The following is an 8,651-nucleotide window of genomic DNA, read 5'->3' as shown; positions in this document are numbered from 1 at the left end:
TAATGACTCTCGTTTCTGTAACTGTCATTGGCTCCATTATCCCACTCTGTAATAACAATAATAATATTTATATTGTGCATTAAGGTTTATAAAGTGCAACATAGGCATTATCACATTTGAACCTTACAACATGCTTTTAAGTTCAGGGATCTGGATGGGAGGCCCTCAGGGATACACCTCCCTATCCTGACCTCTTAGAAACTGCATTAGGACTAGGTCTTTGAAGTTGTATTCATCACCCTTCCAATTCCCTAATTCTGTTTCCACCCACCAACTTCAGGGCACTAAGGTCATTCTGGGATCTTATTTACAGGCTGGATCAGGTTTGTTCCCAGACTCAAATCCAGCCCCCTTAGTTATAATGGCTTGCATGGGACCAGCAGCTGTGACAGACTTGGTACCCCTTCCACCCTATATCCTCTACCTGGGACATGATTTGTTTACTCAGTGTTTGTCTTGCTGCCAGGCTCACTGATCCCCTGGCTTAGTTCCATGCCTGAGACAAATTAGCTGGTTCCACAAATAAGCTGGGTTGGGCCATAGGAAGGCAGGCATTGGGAAATAGCAGCATAGACCCAGCTGGCCCTGGTGGTTCATGTTTCCATCCAGGCCAACTGCTTTGCTCAAGGAGATTTAGCAGCCTTCATAGCCTCTAGACAGATGCCCCAAGTGTATGCTTCTCAGTGAAGTGAGTCTAGCTAGTCCTTACAGATCATTCTGATTATCCTTGTCTCCCCAAATTATTTCTGTCTAGGGCACCACCATTGTTCCAGTTATCCACAGTCATAATTTGAGTCATCTGTAACTCTTCTCTTTCCTGTATCCAGTATGTTACCAAGTCTTGTCAAATCTTCCCCTACATTTGTCACATCCTTCTCTTGACTCACAATAATCATGATAGCCAGTATTTACACAACTCTTTTAAGATTTGCAAAGTACTTTACATAAATTATTTAAGTCTCACAACAACCTTGGGAAGTAGGTTCTATTAGCCCCATTTTACCAATGAGGAAATAGCATACAGGTTAAATGACTCACTCCAGATCACTTATAAATGTTCATGAGGACTTTCCAGGTTTTTTTCTTTTTGAGAGCATTCTGCTCATTATTTCCCATAGAACAATAATATTCCATCATAAACACATTACTAAGCTGTTCCCCAATTGAAGCGTATCCCCTCAATTTCCATTTTTTTTTTTTTTTTGGCTCTGAGAAGGGAGCTGTTATGAATATTTTTTGTATGGCATTTGCCTTTTTTTTCCCTGCTTCCCCCCCGCCCAATTTCTTGGTGTTCATGCCAAGTAGTGGTGTAGTTAGGTCAAAAGATATGCATGAATATTTGGGCACAGATCTGTCTTTTGATCATTTTATCAGTTGGGCATGGTTCTTATTTTTTATAAATTTCACTCAGTTCCCTATGTTTGAAAAATGAGGCCTTTTCAGGGAAACTTGCTTTGAAATTCTTTTTATAATTATTATTGCTAACTGTATTTCCCCCCATTTATTCTCTCATTTCACCCTGTCCCTCCTCAAAAGTTTTGGTATTGACCATTCCTTCCCCCAATATGGCCTCTCATCACTTGTGCACCCCTCCCCCCAAATCCCCCATATTCCATTCCCCTCCTTACTGCAGGGTGAGATAGATTTCTATATCCCTATTAAGTATGTATATTATTTCTCTGAGACAATTCTAATTTCTTAATCCTTCCTTTCCTTTTTCTCCTCCACTGCAAAAACTTTCTTGCTGCTTTTTATGGCAGTAATTTGCACCATTCCACTTCTCCCTTTTCCTTTTTCCCAGTACATTCGTCTCTCACTTCTTAATTTCATCATTTATTTATTTATTTATTTTTGAGGCAATTGGAGTTAAGTGACTTGCTCAGGGTCACACAGCTAGGAAGTGTTAAATGTCTGAGTTCAGCTTTGAACTCAGGTCCTCCTGACTTCAGAGCTGGTGCTCTATCCACTGTGTCCCTGAATTTCATAATTTTTTAAAAAAGTAATATCCTTTTATATTCAACTCATACCTGTGCCCTCTGTCTATATATACTCCTAACTCCAATAATAGTAAGTTCTAATGAGTTACAAGTATCAGCCTCTCAAGTAGGTATATAAACAGATAAATCTCTTATGAAATCACTTTCCTGATTACCTCCTTATGCTTCTCCAGAGTCCTATTTTTGAAAATCAGATTTTCCTTTCAGTTCTGGTCTTTTCATCACAGATGTTTGAAAACCGTTTATTTCACTAAATGACTACCTTTTCCTCTCAAGGATTTTACTCAGTTTTCTGGGTAGGGGATTCTTGGTTGTAATTCTGACTCCATTGCTCTCTGGAACATGATATTCCAAGCCTTCTGATCCTTTAATGTAGAAGCTGCTAATCTTGGCTCCATTATATGTGAATTGTTTCTTTCTGGATGCCTGCAATATTTTCAACCTCACCTGGGAGTTCTGGAATTTGGCTGTAATATTCCTAGGAGTTTTTATTTTGGGATCTCTTCTGGGAGGTGATCAGTGGATTTTTTTCAATTTCTATTTTACCTACTGGTTCTAGAATATCAGGACAATTTTCCTTGATGATTTCTTGAAAGATGATGTCCAAGCTCTTTTTTTGATCATGACTTTCAAGTAGATCAGTAATTTAAAAATTATCTCTCCTGGATCTATTTTCCAGGTCAGTTGTTTTCCCAATGAAATAGTTCACATTTTTTCCCCTTATTTTTTTTCAGGATTTTTTGTTTGTTTGTTTTTGTTATGCTTTATTGTATCTTGATATTGCATAAATTCATTAGATTCCATTTGCTTTTTAAGGCACTTCTCATTAGCGTTTTGCATTTCCTTTTGCATCACTCTCAATTTTTTTTCCTAATTTTTCCTCTTTCTCTCTTATGAACTTTCATGACTGGAGCCCAATTCTTATTTTTCTTGGAGACTTTGGATGTAGGAGCTTTGTTATCTTCTGAATGTGATCTTCCTTGTCACATCCATCAGATTGGCAAAGATGACACAAAAGGAAAATGATAATTATTGAAGGAGCTTTGGGAGCATAGATATGTAAATGTACTGCAATTAGAGCTGTGAAATTTGTCTATTTATTCTTGAGAACAATCAGGAGCCATACCCCTCAAATGACTAAACCATGTATATACCGTTTGATACAGCAATACCTGTAGAGATCAGAAAACGAAGAAAAGGACCCATATATAAAACAAAATAGATTTATAGCAGATCTTTTTTGTGATGACAACTGAAAACTAATGGAATACCCACTGATTGAGGAATGGCTGAACAAACTATGGCATATGAATGAATGGAAAAGACTTTATTAAGTGTCTATGGTGTAAAGCATTGTACTAAACCCTGGGGATATGGATACCCTTGTAAGGGTCAAAGGACAAAGGTCACATTCAGTGCAACCAGGAGATAATGCTTGAGAGCTCCATGTGCAGGAAGAGACCAAATCATGGGCAGGACTCTAGCCGTATTGAGGTAGTTTCCTAACGTCTCCCTCTCTGATTGACGTCACAGACCCTACTTAAGCTTTATGAAGGAGGAAGTCTCTTTCTCTAACCTGATGTTTACCTGGGAATAGCGGGGAGGTTTTGTGAACATGTGGGTCTCTCTTTGACCTGGTGGTCACCTGGGAGTCAACAGGAGGTCGGGGCAGAATGTGAACACGTGAATAAAAGACTTTAAGCTTACACATGGGTGTTCTTGAGCGCCCTGCTGTGTATTTAAACTACAGTTTATGAAACTGTGGCCAGAGACCTCTGAAGACCTCAGCATGAGGTAAGCTGGGTAAAATCGGTTTGTGCATTGCAAAAGAAAAAAAAAAAGTGGCCAGAGGATTCTCTGAGGGCCTGGCGATGTAAAGTGCAGAGTAATGCTAGGGTGTTCGCAAATGAAGTGAATGCCCAGGGTCAGGCATTTTTACAGATGGCCCCAATGTGGGCGCATCACAGGCTGCCAGAGCCCTGAAAATTGTAAAGGGCTGGAACCATGAGTTGATGCACTGGGGTCAGACAACAGAGCATTTAAGGCTAATTACTGATTGGACAATGCTCTATTAGCATATACTTGGAAAATGGCCCTTCCCACTATTCTGTGCTGGTTCAATCTTTTGGTATATGCAGAGAATTGTGGGAGGGATTAGGGAGGTGGAGAAAGACAAGCCAGGGTCACTTTGGTGGTAGACGAGGAGTAGGAATGTTGTGGAGATCCTGTGTCCATTCACTTCACTTCTACTCTTAAAAGACCAAAAATAAAGACCAAGGACTTTTGCTAATCCTGACTCCGGCTGATTCTAAGGTATCCAGGGTGCTAACTCAGCCCTCACATTAAATTAATATAGAAACTTAATATTTGGAATTAATATTCAGGAAAACTTCCCTAGGAGGGAAGGCAGAGAGGCAACAGGGATCTAGTACCCCTGTGATCAGGCTTGAGGTTAAAGAGCCAGATGGATGATCTGGGCAGAGTTCCTGGATATGTCCCTATACTACCTCCTCTTATGATTATGGTCTTTTTGCTCATATTTGGTCCCTGTATTGTCAGATTGTTCATGAGATTTGTCTCCTATAGGCTCTGAGCTGCCAACTTCCAGCTTCTCCTGCGACAACTGATGAGCAAACTCCATATCCACGATGAGCAAACTCCATATCCACTAGACACTGCGGCTGCCGCTTTCAGATCTCCCTTTTCTCCTTCAAGCACAACCTCCCATTAAATTAGGACCAACTCTATGACTACTCTCAGCAGGAAGTAGCTATGGAAGAACTGAGACCATAGACCCTTTTCCAAAAGAATTTGTGCTTGTTGCTTGAGGGGGGAGATGTATGACCTGAGTGAACCCTGTAAAATTATGTAAAATCACAAAAAACCATGTCCTCTTTGATCTACAAACCCAATGGCCTTGCATCCTCTCAGAGCAAGATAAGCTTTCTTGGGGGAAGTCACAACTCCAGGCAAGATTTCACATTCACTTAAGACTTCTTTTAGACTCATAAATAAAATGGGTCTTCAAAAAAATGACTTTTTGCAGATCACTTCTCCCTTGAGAATGATATGCCTGCCAAGAGAATCCCACTTGGCGTTTCTTTAACAATAAAGCTTTTTTTTTACCATAGCCTCTGGGTTTAAAGCGAATTCCTTCACTCAGAACTCAAGTTTGGGAGAAAAGGAAACCTTACCCATTCTTGCCTAACTTCTTCATAGGTACCCTCATCACAATAGCCATCCATGGTTCTAGAGGACCCTGATGAAAATGCTAGCTCACTGCTGATAGAAAAGGGATAAGCTCAGGAGATTAATTGAAACATGTTTTTTGGGGGGGACATGACCAGTGCAGAAATTTATTTTGTTTAACTATGCATATTTGTTAAAAAAAAGGTTTTGCTTTATTTTTTTCACCAATTGGGTTGTGAGGTGGGAGAAAGAGGAAATAGAGTTTTGTTAATTGAAAAAAATTTAATTAAAAAGGCATTAAAAAAAGGTCTGGTCACTATATCACTATATAAGTATAAGAAATACTTAATAAAAAATTACTCAAATCTTTGAAAAATCATCTCATGAACGGATCCCCCAAAGGAAATGTTACAGTTAAAATCCAGAGCTCCCATATCAAAGAAAATAAATACTACAAGCACCAGAAAGAGGCAGATCAAGGGGCAAGTAGGTGGTACAGTGGATAGACCACTGGCCATGGAATCAGGAGGACCTGAGTTCAAATCTGGCTTAGACACTTGACACTTCCTAGTTATGTGGCTCTGGGCAAGTAATTGAACCCCAATTGTCTCAATCTCGCTACCTACCAATGTCAGGTCCTCCCCACCCCCCATCAAAAAAAAAAAAAAAAAAAAAGCAGATCAAGTAGTAAAGAACTAATACAGTCAGAATCACATAAGATCTAGCAGGTTCTACCAGAAATTAGAGCTCTTGGAATTCAATATTCCAAAAAGCAAAAAATATAAATTTATTGTCAAGAATAACATATGCTATAAAATTGAGTGTAATATTACAAGAAAAAAATAAAGATTTTTACTGGAATGGAGGACTTGTAAGTATTTCTAATGAAGTGACCAGTGTTGAGTAGAAACTTTGTAATCAAATATGTGTCCAAAAAAACCCTAAAAAGATAAATTTATTTAGCAATTGGAAGTGCCTATATGATGATGCACAGGAAGAAAAGCAATAGGTGTCCCTTTGCCACAGATTTTGGGGTTTGCAAATTCTTTTGCATTTGGACCTGCATCTCTGAGAAGAGGGGGATTTCTTCTCCTTATTCCCATACCTCATCACTTTCACTTTAATGTCTTGTAAGAGAATATAGGGAATTAAATATGAAAAAGTATCTAGGAGTATGTTAGTTCTTTTTTGAGGATTTTAAGATGAAAAAAATTAAGGGTATAAGCAGTGTGAGGTCCGGATTTGTGAAAACCATGATAAGAGCTCTAGGGGTGGAATTTAGGGTCCCTTTTGGGGTGTGTGGGATCCCTAGTGGGGTAAAGCTATAACAAGGAGATGAATGCCATTACAAGGACACAGTGTCTAGCAAGAACTTACTCAAATCAACTAGCATGTGGCTTTGAGTGTCTGAACAACCTGCACTGGTTCTGGAACCAGGCCTAGTTCCCAAACAGTAAATCAGAACATTAGCAAAATCATACTAATACACGCCTGACTCTCTATAACTCCTCCTCCTTTGTCTGATTTCTCTAATTGCCTTGGGATTTTTTAGGAGTCTTTGCACAGATCCACTAAATAATCTAGCTGCTTCTCTAAATTGCATAGTGGGAACTGGAGATTCATTCACAACCCTATCTAAGTAACCCAATTATTTAAAAATCATTTATATAATCTAAGGGAGCTCTCCATCTCTTTGATATATTCAGTTTGCCCCTTGGTTGGGGGTGGAGGAGAGGCTCAGAATTCCCTTGGCTAGGGAATTCCAGACCCTACAAGCAGAAATATAGTAGTGTGGAAAGAAGGAAGAAGCAGTTGGGATTTTCTATTTCTCATCGCTGGAATAAGTGAGAAGAATTAAAAAACATGGTAGAAGTGGTGGGAAGAATGGATATCTCATGAATTTTACTTTTCTAATCAAAGGAGGACATCAAACTTAATAAACAAAGAATTTAGGAAGTGTAGGGTTAAAAAAAAATAATCTGAGGAAAAAAAATGTCTCACATCTCCTTCAGGATTAAAAGTGAAAAAAGAAAAGAACTGAATCAGAACTAAAAAGAATGCCTTATATTTCCTAAAGGATAATTGAGGAACAGCTGGACAAACTGTGACATATGAACCTAATAGAATATTATTGCCTTGGAATAAATGACAAAAGAGACAAATTCAGAGAATCCTAGGTAGCATGAATTGATTCTGATAGGGTACGGCCTCTAGGAGAAATATAGCAGTGATCTAGATATTTCTATATCTAGAAATATAGAAGTCCCCTGACCTTAGGTTGCTATTGTTCTAACAATCTGTCTTTTAGATTCTAAAGTCTTCTGGCCTAAGGACAGTCCAACAAACATTTCTGACTGTAAAATAATCTGTTGGTCAGTAATAAATACGTTCCTGAAACAATAGTGAATAACTGCTCAAACCAACCTGTAAGCCATAGAATTAGCAAATAAGTAACATGAAATTCTGGTCTAACTTTGTCCTATAAATTTATCTTCTTTCTCCTGGTTCTTTACTAAATTCTTTTGGAATTTAGTCTGTTTCATTTGGCAGTTACAATAAACTTTGCCCCTTGACTTGAGGATGGGTTCAAGCCTGCAAATTTTTTTGATATCCCTCAAAATATTGGTCTGCAACTCCAACCTTTTGGGGTTTCCTTTTGAACTTCAATATCAAACCATTCTATATCTTTGTTAAGGATCACAAAGAGTTGGACATGACTAAAAGATGCTTGAACAACAACAAAAAAAGGTGATGGATTCAAGATGACAAATGGGATGCACACTTGTGGACATGGCCACTGTCTGACTTTTTTTTTGGCTAGATTTGTTACTTCATTTATTACCATGGGATTTTTCTCCCTTTTTCATTTCTAAGTTAAGGCAGGGTTAGAATGGAGAGTAGCAATAATGATGCTCAGAACAGGAGGGCCATTGAAACATTTTTAATGCATATGAACAAACAGAAGGAAGTTTAGAACTGACAAACAGAACAATTTAAAAAGTTTTTATTATATATTTAAAAATTTAAAAAATTTAAAAAGGATTTATTATATATTCTTTAATAAGCAAATAATGTGAAATGAAGTTCACAATTTCATAATCTTCTTTCTGTATATTTTCTATTTTTGTTTATGGAAATGCTTCTCTCTGTTTCATCTCTGTCTCTCCCAGTCTTCCTATGTCTCTGTCTTTGTCCCTTTCTTTCCCTCCTCCTTCCCACCCTTCCCCTTTCCAGTATTTAAGCTTAGGATAAACATAAAAGACAGTCCCTCTTCACATGGATCTCATGTTCTAATGGAGGTAGACAATATGTATGAAGTTTCAGCTTCAATACATATGGAAAATGGCTAAACAGATGTTAATGTATCTTCTGTAATGCCATTTCCACCTGATTAAAAATCATTATGCTTCTACATCTGATGTTGAATCAATTGACTATGCCAAACACTTTGATTGTAAGAACTTC

Source organism: Sminthopsis crassicaudata, chromosome 4 (assembly GCF_048593235.1).
Source record: "Sminthopsis crassicaudata isolate SCR6 chromosome 4, ASM4859323v1, whole genome shotgun sequence".
Classification (NCBI taxonomy): Eukaryota; Metazoa; Chordata; class Mammalia; order Dasyuromorphia; family Dasyuridae; genus Sminthopsis; species Sminthopsis crassicaudata.
This window is presented reverse-complemented; position numbering follows the sequence as displayed.